Genomic DNA, 22,785 nt, shown 5'->3' with positions numbered 1-22,785 from the left:
CGTTTTGTAACTTTTATTTAAGTGTTTATTAAAATCATTTACTAAAGTGTTATAAACCTCTAAATCCTAAAACCTAAACGCTAAATCCTAAACCTCAAACCCCTAACCCCAAAACCCTAAACATTAAGCATTTTATAACCTTTTAAAAAGTGTTTTGTAACTTTATGTAAGTGTTTATTAAAAGAATTTAATAAAGTGTTATGAACCCTAAACCCTAAAACCTAAACCCTAAATACTAAAACCTAAACCCTAAACCTTATGTATTTTATAACATTTTAAAGAGATTTTTGTAACTTTTGTCTATGTTTTTATTAAAAACATTTACTAAAGTGTTATAAACCCTAAACTGTAAAACCATAACCCCTAAGAATTTGATAAGATGTTAAAATTTGTTTGTAATTATATTGAAGTGTTTATTAATTTTTTTTACTAAAGTATTATAAATCCTAAATCATATGCCCTAAACCCTGAACCCTAAACCCTATAACATAAACCCTAAGAATTTTATAACATTTTAAAACCTAAAGCCTAAAGCCTAAACCCCAAACGCTGAGCATTTTATAACATTTTAAAAGGTGTTTTGTAACTTTCATTCAAATTTTTATTAAAAGAATTTACTGAAGTGTTTTAAACCATAGACACCAAAGCCGAAGAATTTTATAACATTTTAACAAGTGTTTTGTAACTTTTTTTAAGTTTTTATTAAAATCATTTACTAAAGTCTTATAAACCCTAAACCCTAAGCGCTAAGAATTTTAAAACCTTTTAAAAAGTATTTATTAGAAGAATTTAATAAAGTGTTAGAAACCCTAAACCCTAAACCTAAACCTTAAAACCTAAACCCCAAACCCTAAACCCTAAAAACTAAACATTTTTTAACATTTAAAAAAGAGTTTTGTAACCTTTTTTTAAGTGTTCATTAAAACACAAAATCTAAACCATAAAACCCAAACCCTAAATAATAAGCCCTAAATCCTCAACCCTAAACCCCAAACCCTAAATCCTAAGCATTTTATAACATTCTAAAAAGTGTTTTATAAATTTTATTTAAGTGTTTATTAAAAGAATTTACTAAAGTGTTATAAACCCTAAACCCAAAACCCAAAACCCAAAACCCTAAGCCCTATACACTAAACCCTAAGCATTTTATAACATTTTAAAGCCTAAAGCCTAAACCCTAAGTGTTTTATAATACCTTAACAAGTGTTTTGTAACTTTTTTTTAAGTTCCTATTAAAATAATTTACTAAGGTGTTATAAATCCCAAACACCAAAAACCAAACCCTAAACCCTAAATCCTAACTCTAAACCCTAAGAATTTTATAACATTTTAAAAAGTGTTTTCTAAAATTTTTTAAGTGTCTATTAAAATAATTTACTAAATTTTTATAAACCCTAAACTTTAAACCCTAAACACCAAACACTAAATCCTAAAACAGAAACATTTTATAACATTTCAAAAAGTGTTTTGTAACTTTTTTTAAGTGTTCATTAAAATCACTTACTAAAATGTTATAAAACCTAAACCCTAAACCATAAATCCTTAACCATAAATCCTAAACCATAAAATCGAAACCCTAAGTCCTAAACCCTAAACCCTGAACCCTATACCCTAAACCCTAAGCATTTGATAACATTTTAAAAAGTGTTCTGTAAATTTTATTTAAGTGTTTATCAAAAGAATTTACTAAAGTGTTATAAACCCTGAATCTGAAACACTAAACCCTAAACTCTAAACCCTAAACCCTATACACTACACCCTAAAACCTAGGCATTTTATAACATTTTGAAACAAACTTTGTAACTTTTATTTGAGTATTTATTTAAAGTGTTATAGACCTTAAACCCTATACAATACACAATAAAACCTAAACCCTAAATCCTAAGTATTTCATAACAATTTTAAATGCATTTTGTAACTTTTATTTCAATTATTATTAAAAACATTTACTAAATTGTGATAATCCCTAAGCCTGAAACCCTAAAAATTAAACCGTAAACCCTAAGCATTTTATACTAGTTTAAAAATCATTTTTTAATTTTTATTTAAGTGTTTGTTAAAAGCATTTACTAAAGTGTTCTAAACCCTAAATCCTAAACAAAAAACCTTAAACCCTAAACCCAAAAATCCTAATCCCTAAACCATATGAAATTTACAACATTTTAAAAAGTGTTTTATAACTTTTATCTAAAGATTTCTTTATAACATTTACTAAAGTATTATAAAATCGAAACACTAAACCCTAAAACCTAAACCCTAAACCCTAAGCATTTTACAACATTTTAAAAAGAGTTATGTAACTTTTTTTTAAGTGTTTATTAAAATAATTTACTAAAGTGATATAAGCCATAAACCCTAAACCATAAACTAAAAGCCTAAACCCTAAACACTAAACCCTAAACCCTAAACCCTAGCAATTTTATAAACCTTAAACCTTAAAACATAAACCCTAAATCTCAAACCCCAAACTCAAAACCCTAGATCCTAAAGTCGAAATCCTAAACCCTAAACATTTTATAACATTTTAAAATCGTTTTGTAACTTTTGTTCAAGTGTTTATTAAAATAATTTACTAAAGTGTTATAAAACCTAAAACCTAAACGCTAAACCCCAAACCCAAAACATAAAACCCTAAAACATAAACCCTAAACATTAATCCCTAAATCCGAAACCCTAAACCCTAAACCCTAAGCATTTTATAACATTTTAAAAAGCATTTTTGAAAATTTTAATTTAAGTGTTTATTAAAAGAATTTACTAAAGTATTAAAAACTCTAAATGCTAAACACCAAACCCTAAACCCTAAATCATAAACCATAAATCCTAAACCTTAAACCTTAAACCCTAAACCCCAAACACTAAATTGTAAATGCTAAACCCTAAGGATTTTATAACATTTTAAAAATCATTTTGTAGATTTTATTTAACTATTTATTAAAAGAATTTAATAACGCGTTATAAACCATAAGCAATAAACCCTAAACTCTAAACGCCAAATTTTAAACCCTAAATGTAAACTGTAAATCCTAGACCTTAAACCGTAATCCCTAGACCCTAAACCTTAAGCATTTTATAACATTTTTAAAATCGTTTTGTAACTCTTATTTAAGTTTTTATTAGAAGCATTTATTAAACTGTTATAAACCCTAAACCCTAAACTTTAAACTCCAAAACTTAAAAACTAAATCTTAAGCAGTTTATAACATTTTAAAAACATTTTGTAGCTTTAATTTAAGTGTTTATTAAAAGTGTTTACTAAAGTCTTATAAACCCTAACCCCTTAACGCTAAACCCTAAGCATTTTACAAATTTTAAAAAACGTTTTGTAACTTTTACTTAAGTGTTTATTATAAGAAGTGACTAAAGTCTTATAAAACTTAAACCCTAAGCATTTTATAACATTCTAAAATTCCTTTTGTATGATTAGTTTAAGTGTTTATTAAAATAATTTAATAAGTTGTTATAAACTGTAAACCATACACTCTAAAACCTAAACCCCAAACCCTAAAACCTAAACCCTAAACCATGAGCATTTTATAACGATTTAAAAAGTATTTAGTAACTTTGATCTAAGTGTTTATTAAAAGGATTTACTAAATTGTTCTAAACCCTAACTCCTAAAACCTAAAACATAAACACCAAACCCTAAAACCTATACCCTATATCATATACCTTAAATCTGGAGCATTTCATAACATTTTCAAAAGTCTTATGTAACTTTTATTTACATGTTTGTTAAAATAATTTACTAAATTGTTGTAAACCTTACACCATAAACCCTAAACCCTAAGTATTTTATAACGATTTAAAGACCATTTTGCAACTTGTTTTTAAGTGTTTATTGAAAACATTTACTAAAGTGTTATAAACTCTAAACCCTAAACCATAAACCCATCATTTTATAACATTTTAATTTTTTTTGTAACTTTTATTTAAGTTTTTATTAAAAGGATTTACGAAATTCTTATAAACCCTAAACCCCAAACCCTAAACACTTAACATTTACTAAGGTGTTATCAACCCTATACCCTAAACCCTTAGCATTTTACAACATTTTAAAAAGTGTTTCCTAACTTTTGTTTAAGTGCTTATGAAAATAGTTTACTAAAGCCTTACAAACCGTAAACCCCAAAGCCTAAATGCTAAACCGTAAACTCGAAGCATTTTATAACATTTTAAAAGGAGTGTTGTAAGTTTTATTTAAGTTTATATTAATAGAATTTATTAGAGTGTTATAAAACCTAAACTCTAGACCATAAGCCCTACACACCAAAACAATAAATCCTAAACCCTAAACCCTAAGAATTTTATAAATTTTGAAAACCCCAAACCATAAACCCTAAACCCTAAACTCTAAACCCTAAATTGAGAACCCCAAACCCTAAACCCTAAATCCCAAACCCTAAGCTTTTTGTAACATTTTAAAGAGTGTTTTGTAACTTCTATTTTATGGTTTATTAAAATCATTTACTAAAGTGTCATAAACATTAAACCCTAAAACTGAAACCCTAAACCCTAAATCCTAAGCATTTTATAACATTTTAAAAAGAGCTTTGTAAACCATAAACCCTAAACCCAAAACCCTAAACTCTAATCCTTAGGCCTCAATACCCGAACCCTAAACCCTAAACACTAAACATTAAACCATAAACTTTGTGCATTTTATAATATTTTAAAAATTATTTTGTAACTTTTATTTAAGTGTTTACTAAAGGAATTTACTAAAGTGTTATATTCCCTAAACCCTAAGAATTTTAAAACATCTTAAAAAGTAATTTGTAACTTTTATTTAAGTGTTTACTTAAAGTAGTTCCTAAAGTGTTATAAACCTTAAACCCTACACACTGAATTTCCAAAACCTAAACCCTAAACCCTAAGCAATTTATAACATTTTTTAAATCATTTTGTATCTTTTACATAACCGTTCCTTAAAAGGACTTACTAAAGTGTTCTAAACCCTAAACTCTAAACCCCAAACCCAAAAACTTAACAATTTTTTAACATTTTAAAAAGTGTTTTGTAACATTTATTTAAGTATTTATTAAAACCATTTACTAAAGTGTTATAAACCCTAAACTGTAAACCCCAGACCCTAAACCCTCTACCATAAACCCTAAACCCTAAGCATTTTTGTAACTTTTATTTAAGTTTCTATTAAAATAATTTATTAAAGTATTATAAACCATAAACCATAAAACCTAAACCCCACAACTCAAGCCTAAACCCCAAGCATTTTCTAACATTCTAAACCCCAAACCTAAACAATAACTATTTTATAAAATTTTAACAATTGTTTTGCAACTTTTTTTAAGTGTTTATTAAAATCATTTACTAAACTTATAAACACTAAACCCTAAGAATCTTTATACATTTTAACAAGCATTTTGTAGCTCTTTAAAACCTGAAACCCTAAGCATTTTATAACATTTTAATAAGTGTTTTAAACTTTTTTTAATTGTTTACTAAAATGTTATAAACCCTTAACCCTACACAGAAAACGCTAAACCCTAAACCCAAAAACCTATACCCTAAACCCTGAACCCTAAGCAATTTATAACACTTTGAACCGTGAACCCTAAGCCCTAAATCCTAAATGCCTAATCCTGAACCCTAAACCCTAAACCCTAAGAATTTTATAACATTTTAAAAAGTGTTTTGTAACTTTTATTTAAGTGTTTCTTAAAAGCATTTAATAAAGTGTTTAAACCATAAAACCTAAAACTCAAACCCTAAACCCTAAACCTTAAGCATTTTATAACATTTAAAAAAGATCTTTGTAACTTTTATTTAAATGTTTCTTCAAAGAATTTACCAAAGTGTTATAAACCCTAAAACCTAAGCATATTATAAAATTTTAAAAATAGCTTTTTAAAATTGATTTAAGTGTTTATAAAAATAATTTAGTAAAGTGTTATAAAATTAAAAACCTAAACCCTACACCCTAAACACTCAACCCCAAACCACAAACCATAAACCTAAACCCTAAGTATTATATAACATTTTAAAAAACATTGTGTAACCTTTATTTTAGTGTTTATTAAAATAATTTACTAAACCATAAACCCTAAACACTAATGCCCAAATGTCAAACCCTAAACACTAAACCCTAAACCCCAAACCCTAAAGCCTTATAAAACCTAAACCCTAAATCTTAAACCATAAACCTTCAACCCTAAACCCTAAACCGTAATCCCTAAACCCTAAGAATTTTATAACATTTTAAAAAGTGTTTTGTAGTTTTTATTTAAGTGTTTATCAAAAGCATTTAATAAAGTGTTATAAAGCCTAAACCATAAACTCAAAACCACAAACCCTAAACATTAAACTCTAAGCTTGAAACCCTAAACCCTAAACTCTAAACTCTAAACCCTAAACCCTAAACCCTAAACCTTAAGAATTTTATAACATTTTAAAGGTCATTTTGTAACTTTTATTTAAGTGTTTATTAAAATAATTTACGAGAGTGTTCTAAACCCTAAACCCTAAACTGTAAACCCGAAATCCTAAACTATAAACCATAATACCCAAACCTTAAGCATTTTATAACATTTTAAGAACATTTTTGTAATTTTATTTAAGTGTTTATTAAGAGCATTTACTAAAGTGTTATAATCATGAAACTCTAAACTCTAAACCCTAAAACCTAAACCCTAAACCCTAAGAATTTTATAGCGTTTCAAAAAGTGTTTGTAACTTTTAACTAAGTGTTTATTAAAAAATTTACTAAAGTGTTTTAAACCCTAAATCCTAAGTGTTAAACCCAAAACCCTAAACCATAAACCATAAACCCTAAGTATTTTATAACATTTTTAAAAGTGTTTCGCAATTTCTATTTAATTTTTTATTAAAAGCATTTACTAAAGTGTTGTAAACACTAAATTCTAAGCATTTCAAAACATTTTAAAAAATATTTTCTAACTTTTATTTAAGTGTTTATTAAGAGAATTTACTAAAGAAAAAAAACCCTAAACCCTAAACTCAAAACTCTAAATCCTAAACACTAAACCGTAAAAACGAAGCTTTTTATAACATTTAAAAAATCATTTTGTAACTTTTATTTAAGTGTTTATTAAAAGAATTTACCAAAGTGTTACAAACCCTAAAATCTAAACCCTAAACCCCAAACCCTAAAGCCTAAACCCTAAGCATTTTATAACCTTTTAAAAAGTGTTTCGTAAATTTTATTTTAGTGTTTATTAAAACAATTTACTAAAGTGTTATAAACCCTAAACCCTAAACCCTAAACCTTAAACCCTAAACCCTAAACCCAAAACCCTAACCGCTAAACCCTAAACCCTAATCCGGAAGCATTTTATAACATTTTAAAAAGCGTTTTGTAACTTTATTTTGAATTTTTATTAAAAGAAATTACTAAAGTGTTATAAAACCTAAACCCTATACCAAAAACCCTAAATCATAAACCCTAAGCATTCTAAAAAAAATTTAAAAAGTGTTTTGTAGCTTTTATTGAAGTGTTTATTAAAAGCATTTACTAAAGTGTTATAGAACATAAACACTAAACGATAAACCCTAAACTCCAAACCCTAAACTCCAAACCCTAAAACCTAAACCATAAACCCAAAACCGAAATCCTAAACATGAAACCCTAAAACATAAGGATTTTATACCATTTTAAAAAGTGTTTTGTAAATTTTATTTATGTGTTTATTAAAACCATTTATGAAAGTGTTATAAACCCTAAACCCTAAACCGTAAACCCCAAACCCCAAACACTAAACCAAAAACCTAAACCCTAACCATTTTACAACATTTTTAAAACTATTTTGTAGCTTTTATTTAAGCATTTATTAAAAGAATTTGTTAATGCATTACAAACCATTGACCCTAAACCCTAAACTCCACACCCCAAATCCTAAGTCGTAAATCCTAGACCCTAAGAATTTTATAACATTTTAAACCCAGAACCATTTTGTAACTTTTTGTTAAGTGTTTATTAAAACAATTTACTAATGTGTTATAAACCCTAAACCCTAAAAGTTTTATTACATTTTAGCAAGTGTTTTGTAACTTTCTAAAACCCTAAACATTATAGCCTAAGGCTTTTATAACATTTTAAGCCATAAACGTAAGCATTTTATAACATTTTAATAAGCCTTTTGTAACTCTTTTTAAGTGTTTATTAAAACCATTTACTAAAGGGTTGTAAACCCTAAGCCCTAAGAATTCTATAACATTTTAACAAGCGTTTGGTAGCTTTTTAAAAGTGCTTATTAAAAGTATTTACTAAACTATCCCCAAACACTAAAACCCAAGCATTTATAAAATTTTATCAAGTATTTTGTAACTTTTTTTTAATTGTTTATTAAAAGCATTTAATAAATCTCTATAAGCTCTAAATCCTAAATCTGAAAACATAAGTCCCAATCCCTAAACACTATACCCTAAATCCTAAACCGTAAGCATTTCATAACATTTTAAAATGCACTTTGTAAAATTTTAAACACTAAGAATTTTTGAACATCTGAAAAAGTGTTCTGTAATTTTTTAAAGATTTTACGAAAAGAATTTACTAAATTATTATAAAACCTAAATGGTAAACCCTATGAATTTTATAAAATTTTAAACCCTAAACCCTAAGAATTTAATAAAATTTTAAACCCCAAATCGTAAACCATAAACCCTAAATTCTAAATCCTAACTATTTTATAAAATTTTAACAAACATTTTGTTACTTTTTTTAAGTGTTTATTAAAAGAATATACTGAATTCTTATAAACCATAAAGTATAAACCCTTAACCCTGAGTATTTATAACATTTTAAAGCCTAAACCCTCAACCCTAAGCATTTTACAACATTTTAACAAGTGTTTTCTAACTTTCTTCTATGTGCATATTAAAAGGATTTACTAAAGTGGTATAAACCCTAAACCCTAAACCCTAAGCATTTTGTAACATTTTTACAGACATCTTGTAACTCTTATCTATGTGTTTATTAAAGCATTTACTAAAATGTTATAAACCCTTAACCCTAAACAATGAACACTAATCATTTTATAGCCTTTGGAAAAGTGTTTTGTAACTTTTATTTAAGTGTTTATTAAACAAATTTAGTAAAGTGTTATAAAACCTAAACCTTAAAAGCTAAACCCTAATCCCTAAACCATAAACCCGGAATCCTAAACCATAAACATTATAAAATAAACCCTAGACCCAAATTTAGTAAAGTGTTATAAAACCTAAACCTTAAACACTAAACCCTAAACCCTAAACCCTAAACTCGGAACCCTAAACCATAAAGACTAAATCCCAAACCCTAAACCGTAAACCCTAAGAATTTTATCACATTTTAAAAATGTGTATTGTAGCATTTATTTAAGTGTTTACTAAAATAATTTACTAAAGCGTTATAAACCTTAAACCCTAAACCTAAAACCCTATAACCTAAAACCCCAAATGCTAAAACCTAACCATTTTATAACATGTTAAAGAGTGTGATGTAACTTTTATTTAAGTGTTTATTAAGAGAATTTACTAAACTGTTATAAACCATAAGCAGTAAACCATAAACCCTATACACTAAACCCTAAACACTAAGCATTTTATATCATTTTAAAAAGTGTTTATTAAAAGCATTTACTAAAGTGTTATAAACCTTAAACTGTAAATCCTAAACCCGAAACCCTAATCCTTAAGTATTTTATAACATTTTAAAAAGTGTTTTGTAATTTTTTAACTGTTTATTAAAAGCACTTACTTAAGTGTTATAAACCCTAATCTCTAAATCCTACACCATCAACCCTAAACCCAAAACACGAAACCATAAACCCTACTAATTTTAAAAACATTTTGAGAAGTGTTTTGTAACATTGATTTAACTGTTTATTAAAAGAATTCACTAAAGTGTTATAAACTCTAAACCCTAAGCCCTAAAACATAAACCCCAAACCCTAAACTCCAATAATTTTATAACATTTTATAAAGTGTTTTGTAACTTTTACTTAAGTGTTTATTAAAATAATTTGCTAAAGTGTTATAAAACCTAAACCCTAAACACTAAAACCTAAGGATTTTATAAAATTTTAAAAACGTTCCGTAACTTTTATTTTAGTGATTATTAAAACCATTTACTAAATTTTTATAAACCCTAATCCCTAAATGCTAAACCCTAAACCCTAAGCTCTAAAACCTAACCATTTTATAAAATTTTAGAAATATTGCTTAACTTTTATTTAAGCGTTTATTAAAATAATTTATTAAAGCATTATAAATCATAAAAACTAAACCCTAAGAATTTTATAACATTTTAAACCCACAAGAATTTTGTAACTTTTGTTTTAGTGTTTATTAAAAGAATTTACTAAATTTTTATAAACCCTAAACCCTAAGTATTTTATTACATTTTAAGAGACGTTTTGTAGCTTTTTAAAACGCTAAACCCTAAACACTAAACCCTAAGCATTTTATAAAATTTTAATAAGCCTTTTGTAACATTTTTAAGGGTTTATTAAAACCATTTACTAAGTGTTGTAAACCCTAAAACCTATGAATTATATAACATTTTAACAAGCATTTTGTAACTTTTATTAAATTTTTATTGAAAGCATTAACTAAATTGTTCCTAAACCCTAAACCCTAAGAATTTTATAACATTTTAACAAGTGTTTTGTGACCTTTTGTTTAAGTTTTTATGAAAAGAATTTACTAAATTGTTATGAATTCAAAACCCTAATCCATAAAACCTAATCATTTTATAAATTTTTAAACCCTAAACCTTAAACCCCAAACCCTATATTCTATACACTAAACCCTAAAGCCTAAGCATTTCATAAAAATCTAAAAAGTGTTTTGTAATTTTTTTTAAGTGTTTATTGAAGGCATTTATTGAGTTGTTACAAATCCTAAACCCTAAACACTAAGCATTTTATAACATTTTAAACAGCGTTTTGTAACCTTTTTTAAGTGTTTATTAAAAGAATTTACTAAAGTCTTAGAAACCCCAAACTCTATGCATTTTATAGCATTTTATACCCTAAAACCTAAGCATTTAATGACATTTTAACAAGATTTATTTAAAACAATTTTATGTGTTTATTAAAATAATCTACTAAAATGTTATCAACCCTAAACCCTACACTCTAATCCCTCAGTATTTTATAACATTTTAACAAGAGTTCCACTACTTTTTTTAAATGTTTATTAAGATAATTTACAAAGTGTTATAAACCCTCAACCCTAAACCCTAAGTATTTTTTACCATTTTAATGTATAAACTCTAAACCCTAAGTATTCTATAACATTTTAACAAGTGTTTCGTAACTTCTTTTTAAGTTCATTTTAAAAGAATTAACTAAAGTGGTATAAATCCCAAACCCTAAACCCTAAAACCTAACCCTAAACATTACACATTTTATAACATTTTCAAAAATGTTTTGCAACTTTTTTTAAGTGTTTATCTAAAGCATTTACTAAAGTATTTTAAACCCTAAACCCTAAGTATTTTATAACACTTTAACGAGCGGTTTGTAAATTTTTTTTAAGTGTTTATTAAAAGCATTTACTAAAGTGTGCATCTTTTGCTGAATAATTAAGTTAGCAAAACATTAATATATGTGTTGTGGTTTTATTATACTTTCAAGTGCATCTTTAAATTCCATTCATAAAGGGAGAAATGAGAATGTATTCATGCTTTACATAATTTTAATAGAAAATAAATTCATATACTAAATTAGAAAAATATTAATATATGTGTTGTGGTTTTATTATACTTTCGAGTGTATCCTTAAATTCCATTCATAAAGGGAGAAATGAGAATATATGCATGTTTTACATAATTCTAATAGAAAAATATTTCATATACTAAAAATATTAGTGAAATTTCTTCAAATTGCACTCAGCATCACATTAGAGTTAAACAAAAGACCTCCAAATATAACTTAGCATCTATTAGACAAAACAAAAAGAAAATGAAAACATTATTATTAAAAAATCATATTAAAAATATATATTTATGCACATTAATATAGATATTAGTGATTAAAAATCAAATATGGGAAAACATAATTTACAAACTTAAAATACATATAATTGAATTTGTGAAAACATAGTTATGCTTTATTGATTTTACTATATTGATAGGTGTGTATATGTTGGAATATGAATTCTCGAATATTAATTTAATCATCAATGGATAATAGATTGGTACTGGGATTATTTTCAATATTAGTCAGAGTTGAGATTTATTTGAAATGTAGTTTTGGAACTTTTTCATTTTCAATTTAATTAAAAAGTTTGTTACAAAATTAAATTAAAATATACTATATCGAATATATTTTTTATTATAAAATGATTTATTGTTTTTATTATAACTAACACATATATCTCTGCTCCAATGTTTGATCAATACCTTTAGCAATCAAAGTGTGAAAACAATCAAAACTCTAAACCCATTATACATGTGACATTGTCCACATTAAAAAAATCATAATAATTATCTGAATTATAACTTTATTATTGTTATAAAAATAGTTAATATAAGAGTTATATAAAATATAACAATATCTTTAGGCATGTATATCCACTCCCACTTCCCATGAATACTCTTAAATTCTAAATAGCTCTTCTTACAATACCATTTGTTTGTACCATGGCTTATAAATACAACATTTCCAATGTGACATGTATTGATATGAAATTTTCTTAAGTTAATTAATTTTGAGATAAGTTAATTAAACAAGCATACCTTCATTGCACACAAATCTTATCATCATATAACATTACTACTATGGATATTCTAACATATTCCATGAAAGTTAAATGTCTACCACCAACATAATAATTAGGTTATTACTATGGAATATCTACTTTTTCTATTAGAAGAATAATACTCATATCTATTTTGGAATTTATTTTCAATTTAATTAAAAAAAAATTAAAATTAAATTAAGATAAACTATGGAAACCATAGAAATAAAATGAATGGTAAGTGTATACTTGCATCAATCGATGATGATAGGCATCAAAACAGGAGCCCATGATACCTCTCTCATTTCCGTGTGTAAGAAAACATAAAAATGAACTAAATTATAACTTTGTTATCTATTATGTTTATACAAAACAGGGCCTGTGATACCTCTCTCAATGGCTAGAAAATCATACAAGTAAAATAAATTATAACTTTGTTATATATTATGCTTGCATTATTTATAATATTTTTTTTTCATGCATAGTTGAGTGGCCAATAATCTTGATGAAAAAAAATTGGGGCGAAATTCACCCATGGACAAAATTAAGGGCTTTAAAATTTTGTTTGGGAAATCTTTTTTTATCACAGTTAATTACTAATAACTACTACAAATTTATTTTATAAAAACATTAGCTACGGATATTTTCATGAGCTTATTTCGAGGGAGACTAGAAAAAAATAAATAAGCCTACAACTTTCCATTCACCTCAATTTCCAAAAATGTATATTTTGGTAGATATTTTTCGCTCCTCATTTGGATTAAAATGAGATTATTGCTTTCGTTGGCCACTATATCGTGTTATTTGAATTAATTTTGGGATATGAGATCTCATTTAATGATTGAATAGTATACTTTCCATTTTCTCATTTTTCATATTTTAATGGTAGTAATAATAGTCATATGTAGTATAGGAGATTTGTTTGCAAACTATCATATTATTTGAAGTTAAAATTCAAGGTTCACCATACAATCTTATAGGTAACTCTTCTCATTATGTTTCATAATTTTTTTACATTCCATTTTCTCGAGAATCCTTTCCCTCTTGATTTTTTTGCTTCATTTTTGGGAAGTGCAATAAATTTTGGTTCAAAAGTGATCAATTTTGGTTTCGGATTTGAGGTTATATTTCACTATTAAAAGTCCAAATTTTGGTCACAAGATTTGAAACTACAATTTCATCATTATATATATTACCATATTCCATTATTCTAATTTTTGTACCTAACTCTTGGAGTAGAATAAACTTTAATTTTTAATTTGCGACAGACATATTGGTGATGTTGTATTTATGTTAATTGCAGCAACTTTGAATGTTTTTCTCTTTTTGTTTAGGTATAAATTTTTCAATAGCTTTCTCATCCCTATTATTAGTTGTAATTCATTTCTATTCTAGATTAATGGATTGAAATTTTTTGGGGGAAATTATTTCCCATGGCTAAAACTTGAGGGTTCAAAAATTTGATTCGATGAATTTTTATATCGAAATAGTAATTAACAATGTTTATCCCAAATATTAAATTAAAATTTTTATGTGTTATATCATTAGTTACTATGAACTAAAGGGGAAATCCATAGAATCAAGGCTTTCCCATTCTATATAATGACCAAACATCCAATAGGCCTTCATTTTTAGAGTGAGTCAAGGTTTTATGGCAATGATTTCTCACATACTTTTAATACTGGGGACCATTTTTTAGTCTCCAATAGCACTTCAATTTCTCTAGTGTATTTTCTTATGTGTTTTATCAGTTTTTGTGAGAACAATTTCAATGAATAATTCAAGGCTTTATGGGATTTTATGGATTGGAGGTAACTTATATACATTATATACCCATGCCTCTTATATTAATTCGTCCATTTATAATTGCCTATACCATTGATGTATCAATTATCATGCTAGTGCACCTAATTGAAGAGGAGATAATCGAGGAGGAGAAGATTGTGTTGCTAGTAGAATTCTAGAGGATCCTTCAATGTCTTTAGGAATAATTTTTTTATTTTTTTCATTTCTAGATAATATTTTTTTATCTAATAGAAATAAGTGAGAGGATGGTTTTTAAATGATATGTTAGTCCTCTTTTTCATGGCCTTCTAAGATATTTTTCTGCATTATCTACTATTGACCATGTGTTTCAATGATCAAAATTTCAACGAGAAACAACAAATTTCTTAGACCAACACCCATAATTCTTTTTGCGATATTAAAATAACATTGATCAAAAGGATCATTCTATTATTCTTTTCTGTGTTGTGTTATGTGTTATAAATATTCAAAAGCCTTCTATAAAAGGTCATGAAGATGCTCTCATTTGTCGTGAAGAATAAAATTTAAGACGCAATTTTGACAAGCTTAAATTGACCCCACTTTTCCCAAAAGAAGGGGACTTTTTATAAGAGCTAAAATTAGGTTTTGTTTTTTCAAGGTTAAGGATAATGCTAAGAGGTTCCTTAATATGAACATCTGTAGAGTAATCCTAAATATGGGCATGTTTGGTATAAATTGAAGATAGTGTAACTTAAAATAAAAGAGATTATCCATGTGAATTTATGTCATGATTGGAAATATTCTTTTATACCTCAAAAGAAATTTTAGGAAGAATTACTTTGATTTAGTGTGAGAGATATTCATAAACCTCGAACGTATCCATTAGGAAGCATTGTCAAGCTTTTCTTATATTGCATTGTTATAGTTTTCCAAAACATATCGTGATGGAGAAAAATAACAATTATATGTTTAACCCACACATTTTCCTAAATGCGATAATGATCAAATTCAAAATTTCCTTAATTTTGTTAAACTTGCCTATGCCAATAAATGTAATCTTAGAGATAATTAATATTTTTAGTATTTATATACAACTGTGCTATTAAATTTCAAAAAGGATTATGATTTGTTATTAAAAAAATACAGGGAAGTGAGAAAGGACCATCATTATCTTTGATGTCTTTCTTCAAGAAGAATCTATATTGAATTCTATATATTGAACCATTTCCAAATTTTCATTGCTCTAGATTTCTTCAATACAATTATTCTTCATTAGTTACAGATTTTCATACCTGGATATCACATCATATGTTTTAATAGAATGGCTCAAGCTTATATGTTCCTATGAAAACTTATGTTTTGTTAGATCGTGAATAATACGTGAATCTATTTCACTCTATTTTACATTATTTATGAGTTACAAAATATTGGACATAGATATTTGATTTAGCTCAGTAAACAACTACACACTTCATTTAAGTTAAGAGTTGAAATATCTTTGTGACTTGAAAACATTCCTTCTTTGTTCAAATCTTTTTACACATAAGTTCAAGAGTTTATGGTAATTATTCATTTACATTAGTTATTATATATCTCTAATTAAGAAAGGTATGATATCCATTATAGTCAAGATTTAAAATAAGTCCATTCGCATAAAACAACTTTCAGTCTCAATCTTAAAATACATTTCATTAGGTATGCATAAAATGCATACTTATACGTGTCATTTTTCCATTTATTTTAAATATTTGAGCATCTTAACATAGTCTCAACATATTCTTTCTTGATAATGTGATGATGGAGAAGGCATCAAGAACCTCTAACTCTATTTTATAAATATTTTTGACTTCATAGCATTGTATATAACGATTTTCAGATTCATATATTCCACTATTTCATTATTTCCTTTGCAACCATGGCATACTTACACAATTCATTTATCATCTGTTGAATTCCATCGATATATATGGTCTACAAAAGTGAAAGTCCAAGATTTTATAAACATGCATTGAACTAGGTTGCTTGAACCAATTATCTCTTCATTAATTACATCTTCTATTATTTGTATATCATAGCATCAATTTTAATAGTGTGGTTTCAACTTTCATGATACTATAAAACCTTATTTTTAAGTTACACTATCTCCAATTTAAGCTCATGCACTCTATTTCATTTACTCATTTTATTTCACATTTTTTATCAGTTGTTAATGTTTAGGCATACATATTTGATATATCTCTTTTAATAGATATGCAATGAATTTCTTCTAAGAAACACAACATTTGATGAATCTGAATCAATGTTAAATCAATTTAAATGTGCCACATAATAAATTTTATGACTTGTTTCCTTCACTATTCAATATCCCATAATATCCTTTCTAGCTTATGTTTAAAAAAATACTAACTGAATTAGGAAACTTCCAGTAATAGCATGGCTAATTTTGGTAGTAGGCTTCACCATGTACTCATAATAGGTTTATATAGATCTATAACTTCCTCCTCTTTCAATTGTTTCAACATCTAGTTAAAACATGATATAAAGTACTCACCTTTATCTATTGTGCTAAATATTTCTTTCTTTGGAGAAGTTTGGTTTAGGGTTTTTAGGTTCATACATTAATATATTTTATTAGCTCATTATCAAATTTGATGTATCTACATGCTCCCTTAATAAAAATTTTATTATATCAATACACATCATAATCGAGTGAAAAGAAATCACTCTCCATTCCTTACTATTATGATGTTTTATGGATGATTTACGTTTTTTATTACATTAGTTCTCTCTTTCTAATGCCAATGATCAAATCTATGGTTGTTTCATTAATGGTGAACTAAGAACTTTCATTAAAAGATGTACAAAAATAACCCTTAAGTCCCACAATATGGTGTTCATTTTAATATGGGGACCCAAAATGATATACATCAGGAAAAAAATCTAATACAAATAATACTAATAAGAGAATGTGTTTGGGAAAATATCATTATAATATTTTTGGCATGTATTTTTTGATACAAATTTATGTTATTATAAGGGTGAAACCTTGGTGATAACATCAATCTAAAAACACAATAATTTTCATGTATTTTCTCATTCGTACCTAAATGGTTATTTCCAATATAGCTTCCAACCCCTTTGGTGATGGTACAAGTTGATATACCATAATAACCTATTTACTTTTCACATACTATTATTTTGCTAAATCTATAAATGATCCAATAATTTTTTTTTTGTCACATAATGTATTTTAACAACGAGGTATGCTCAATTATATCTATATTTTATTTGTAATAAAATCATTACTTGGACTATCTACTCAATAAGGAAATACCCTCACATCTGAAGAATATTGATGAGAGATGTCTTTGTCGTAAATCAATGGCACATAGTTTTAGGATTAATCATGGAACCTTCTATTTTGTAATCTTTATGCTCTACAAATACTTGGTGATACTTTGAATATATTCTCAATTACATATGTATCCTTATATTTCATTTTGTTCTTATTCAATTGTAGTAAATATATGGTTTTAATTGGAGTAATATATTAGTTGCAAGCCCTAATATATTGGTTTTAATTATAACTTTGTTATATATTATGTTTGTACAAAACAGGGCCCTGTGATACCTCTCTCAATGGCTAGAAAATCATACAAATAAAATAAATTATAACTTTGTTATATATTATCCTTGCATTATTTATAATGTTTTTTTTTCATGCACGGTTGAATGGCCAATAATCTTGGCGAAAAAAATTTGGGGTGAAATTTCACCCATGGACAAAATTAAGGGCTTTAAAATTTTGTTTGGGAAATTGTTTCTTATCACAGTTAATTACTAATAACTACTCCAAATTTATTTTATAAAAAAATTAGCTACGGATGTTTTCATGAGCTTATTTTGAGGGCGACTAGAAAAAAATAAATAAGCCTACAACTTTCCATTCACCTCAATTTCCAAAAATGGATATTTTGGTACATATTTTTCACTCATTTGGATTAAAATGAGATTATTTCTTTCGTTGGCCACTATATCATGTTATTTTAATTAATTTTGGGATATGAGATCTCATTTAATCATTTAATGATTCAATAGTATACATTCCATTTTCTGAGTTTTCATATTTTTAATGGTAATAATAATAGTCATATGTGGTATAGGAGATTTGTTTGCAAACTATCATTATTTTAAGTTAAAATTCAAGGTTCACCATACAATCTTATAGGTAACTCTTCTCATTATGTTTCATAATTTTTTTACATTCCATTTTCTCGGGAATCCTTTCCCTCTTGATTTTTTTTCTTCATTTTTGGGAAGTGCAATAAATTTTGGTTCAAAAGTGATCAATTTTGGTTTCGGATTTGAGGTTAGATTTCATTATTAAAAGTCCAAATTTTGGTCACAAGATTTGAAACTATAGTTTCTTCATTATATATATTACCATATTCCATTATTCTAATTTTTGTACCTAACTCTTGGAGTAGAATAAACTTTAATTTTTAATTTGCGACAGATATATTGGTGGTGTTGTATTTATGTTAATTGCAGCAACTTTGAATTTTTTTCTCCTTTTGTTTAGGTATAAATTTTTCTATAGCTTTGTCATCCATATTATTAGTTGTAATTCATTTCTATTCTAGATTAATGGATTGAAAATTTTGGGGGAAATTATTTCCCATGGCTAAAATTTGAGGGTTCAAAAATTTCAGTCGGTGAATTTTTATATCGAAATAGTAATTAATAATGTTTATCCCAAATATTAAATTAAATTTTTTATGTGTTATATCATTAGTCACTATGAACTAAAGGGGAAATCCATAGAAGCAAGGCTTTCCCATTCTACATAATGACCAAACATCCAATAGGTCTTCATTTTTAGAGTGAGTCAAGGTTTTATGGCAATGATTTCTCACATACTTTTAATACTGGGGACCATTTTTTAGTCTCCAATAGCATTTCAATTTCTCTAGTGTATTTTCTTATGTGTTTTATCAGTTTTTATGAGAACAATTTCAATGAATAATTCAAGGCTTTATGGGATTTTATGGACTGGAGGTAACTTATATACATTATATACCCATGCCTCTTATATTAATTCCACCATTTATAATTTCCTATACCATTGATGTATCAATTATCATGCTAGTGCACCTAATTGAAGAGGAGATAATGGAGGAGGAGAAGATTGTGTTGCTAGTAGAATCCTAGAGGATCCTTCAATGTCTTTAGGCATAATTTTTTTATTTTTTTTCATTGCTAGATAATATTTTTTATCTAATAGAAATAAGTGAGAGGATGGTTTCTAAATGATATGTTAGTCCTCTTTTTCATGGTCTTCTAAGATATTTTTTCTGCATTATCAACTATTAACCATGTGTTTCAATGATCAAAATTTCAACGAGAAACAACAAATTTCTTAGACAAATACCCATGATTCTTTTTGCGATATTAAAATAACATTGATCGAAAGGATCATTCTGTTATTCTTTTCTGTGTTGCGTTATGTGTTATAAATATTCAAAAGCGTTCTATAAAAGGTCATGAAGATTCTCTCATTTGTCGTGAAGAATAAAATTTAAGATGCAATTTTGACAAGCTTAAGTTGACCCCACTTTTCCCAAAAAGAAGGGGACTTTTTATAAGAGCTGAAATTAGGTTTTGTTTTTTCATGGTTAAGGATAATGCTAAGAGGTTCCTTAATATGAACATCTGTAGAGTAATCCTAAATATGGGCATGTGTGGTATAAATTGAAGATAGTGTTACTTAAAATAAAAGAGATTATCCATGTGAATTTATGTCATGATTGGAAATATTCTTTTATACCTCAAAAGAAATTTTAGGAAGAATTACTTTGATTTAGTGTGAGATATATTCATAAACCTCGAACGTATCCATTAGGAAGCATTGTCAAGCTTTTATTATATTGCATTGTTATAGTTTTCCAAAACATATCATGATGGAGAAAAATAACCATTATATGTTTAACCCACACATTTTCCTAAATGTGATAATGATCAAATTCAACATTTCCTTAATTTTGTTAAACTTGCCTATGCCAAGAAATGTATTCTTAGAGATAATTAATATTTTTAGTATTTATATACAACTGTGCTATTAAATCTCAAAAGGGTTATGATTTGTTATAAAAAAAAATACAGGGAAGTGAAAAAGGACCATTGTTATCTTTGATGTCTTTCTTCAAGAAGAATCTAGATTGAATTCTATATATTGAACCATTTCCAAATTTCCATTGCTCTAGATTTCTTCAATACAATTATTCTTCATTAGTTACATATTTTCATACCTGGATATCACATCATATGTTTTAATAGAATGGCTCAAGCTTATATGTTCCTATGAAAACTTATGTTTTGTTAGATCGTGAATAATGCGTGAATCTATTGCACTCTATTTTACATTATTTATGAGTTAGAAAATATTGGACATAGATATTTGATTTAGCTCAGTAAACAAATACACACTTCATTTAAGTTAAGAGTTGAAATATCTTTGTGACTTGAAAACATTCCTTCTTTGTTCAAATATTTTTACACATAAGTTCAAGAGTTTATGGTAATTATTCATTTATGTTAGTTATTATATATCTCTAATTAATAAAGGTATCATATCCATCATAGTCAAGGATTAAAATAAGTCAATTCACATGAAACAACTTTCAGTATCAATTTTAAAATACATTTCATTAGGTATGCATAAAATGCATAGTTATATGTGTCATTTTTCCATTTATTTTAAATATTTGAGCATCTTAACATAGTATCAACATATTCTTTCTTGAAAATGTGATGATGGAGAAGGCCTCAAGAACCTCTAACTCTATTTTATAAATATTTTTGACTTCATAGAATTGTATATAAGGATTTTCAGATTCATATATTCAACTATTTCATTATTTCCTTTGCAACCATGGCATACTTACACAATTCGTTTATCATCTATTGAATTCCATCGATATATATGTTCTACAAAAGTGAAAATCCAAGATTTTATAAACATGCATTGAACTAGGTTGCTTGAACCAATTATCTCTTCATTAATTACATCTTCTATTATTTGTATATCATACCATCAATTTTAATAGTGTGGTTTCAACTTTCATGATACTATAAAACCTTATTTTTAAGTTACACTATCTCCAATTTAAGCTCATGCACTCTATTTCATTTACTCATTTTATTTCACATTTTTTATCAGTTGTTAATGTTTAGGCATACATATTTGATATATCTATTTTAATAGATATGCAATGACTTTATTCTAAGAAACACAACATTTGATGAATCTGAATCAATGTTAAATCAATTTAAATGCGCCACATAATAAATTTTATGACTTGTTTCCTTCACTATTCAATATCCCATAATATCCTTTCTAGCTTTTGTTTAAAAAAATACTAACTTAACTAGGAAACTTCTAGTAATAGCATGGCTAATTTTGGTAGTAGGCTTCACCATGTACTCATAATAGGTTTATATAGATCTATAACTTCCTCCTCTTTCAATTGTTTCAACATCTAGTTAAAACATTATATAAAGTACTCACCTTTATCTATTGTGCTAAATATTTCTTTCTTTGGAGAAGTTTGGTTTAGGGTTTTTAGGTTCATACATTAATATATTTTATTAGCTCATTATCAAATTTGATGTATCTACATGCTCCCTTAATAATTTTTTAATTATATCAATACACATCATAATCAAGTGAAAAGAAATCACTCTCCATTCCTTACTATTATGATGTTTTATGGATGATTTACATTTTTTTATTACATTACTTCTCTCTTTCTAATGCCAATGATCAAATCTATGGTTGTTTCATTAATGGTGAACTAAGAACTTTCGTTAAAATATGTACAAAAATAACCCTTAAGTCCCACAATATGGTGTTCATTTTAATATGGGGACCCAAAATGATATACATCAGGAAAAAAATCTAATACAAATAATGCTAATAAGAAAATGTGTTTGGGAAAATATCATTACAATATTTTCGGCATGTATTTTTTGATACAAATTTATGTTATTATAAGGGTGAAACCTTGGTGATAACATCAATCTAAAAACACAATAATTTTCATGTATTTTCTCATTTGTACCTAAATGGTTATTTCCAATATAGCTTCCAACCCTTTGGTGATGGTACAAGTTGATATACCATAATAACCTATTTACTTTTCACATACTATTATTTTGCTAAATCTATAAATGCTCCAATAATTTTTGTTTTGTCACATAATGTATTTTAACAATGAGATATGCTCAATTATATCTATATTTTATTTGTAATAAAAT

The sequence above is a fragment of the Pinus tabuliformis genome, chromosome J, assembly GCF_031772625.1.
Source record: "Pinus tabuliformis cultivar Carrire ecotype Pingquan chromosome J, CPIR1, whole genome shotgun sequence".
Classification (NCBI taxonomy): Eukaryota; Viridiplantae; Streptophyta; class Pinopsida; order Pinales; family Pinaceae; genus Pinus; species Pinus tabuliformis.
Note: the sequence above shows the minus strand (reverse complement) of the source record.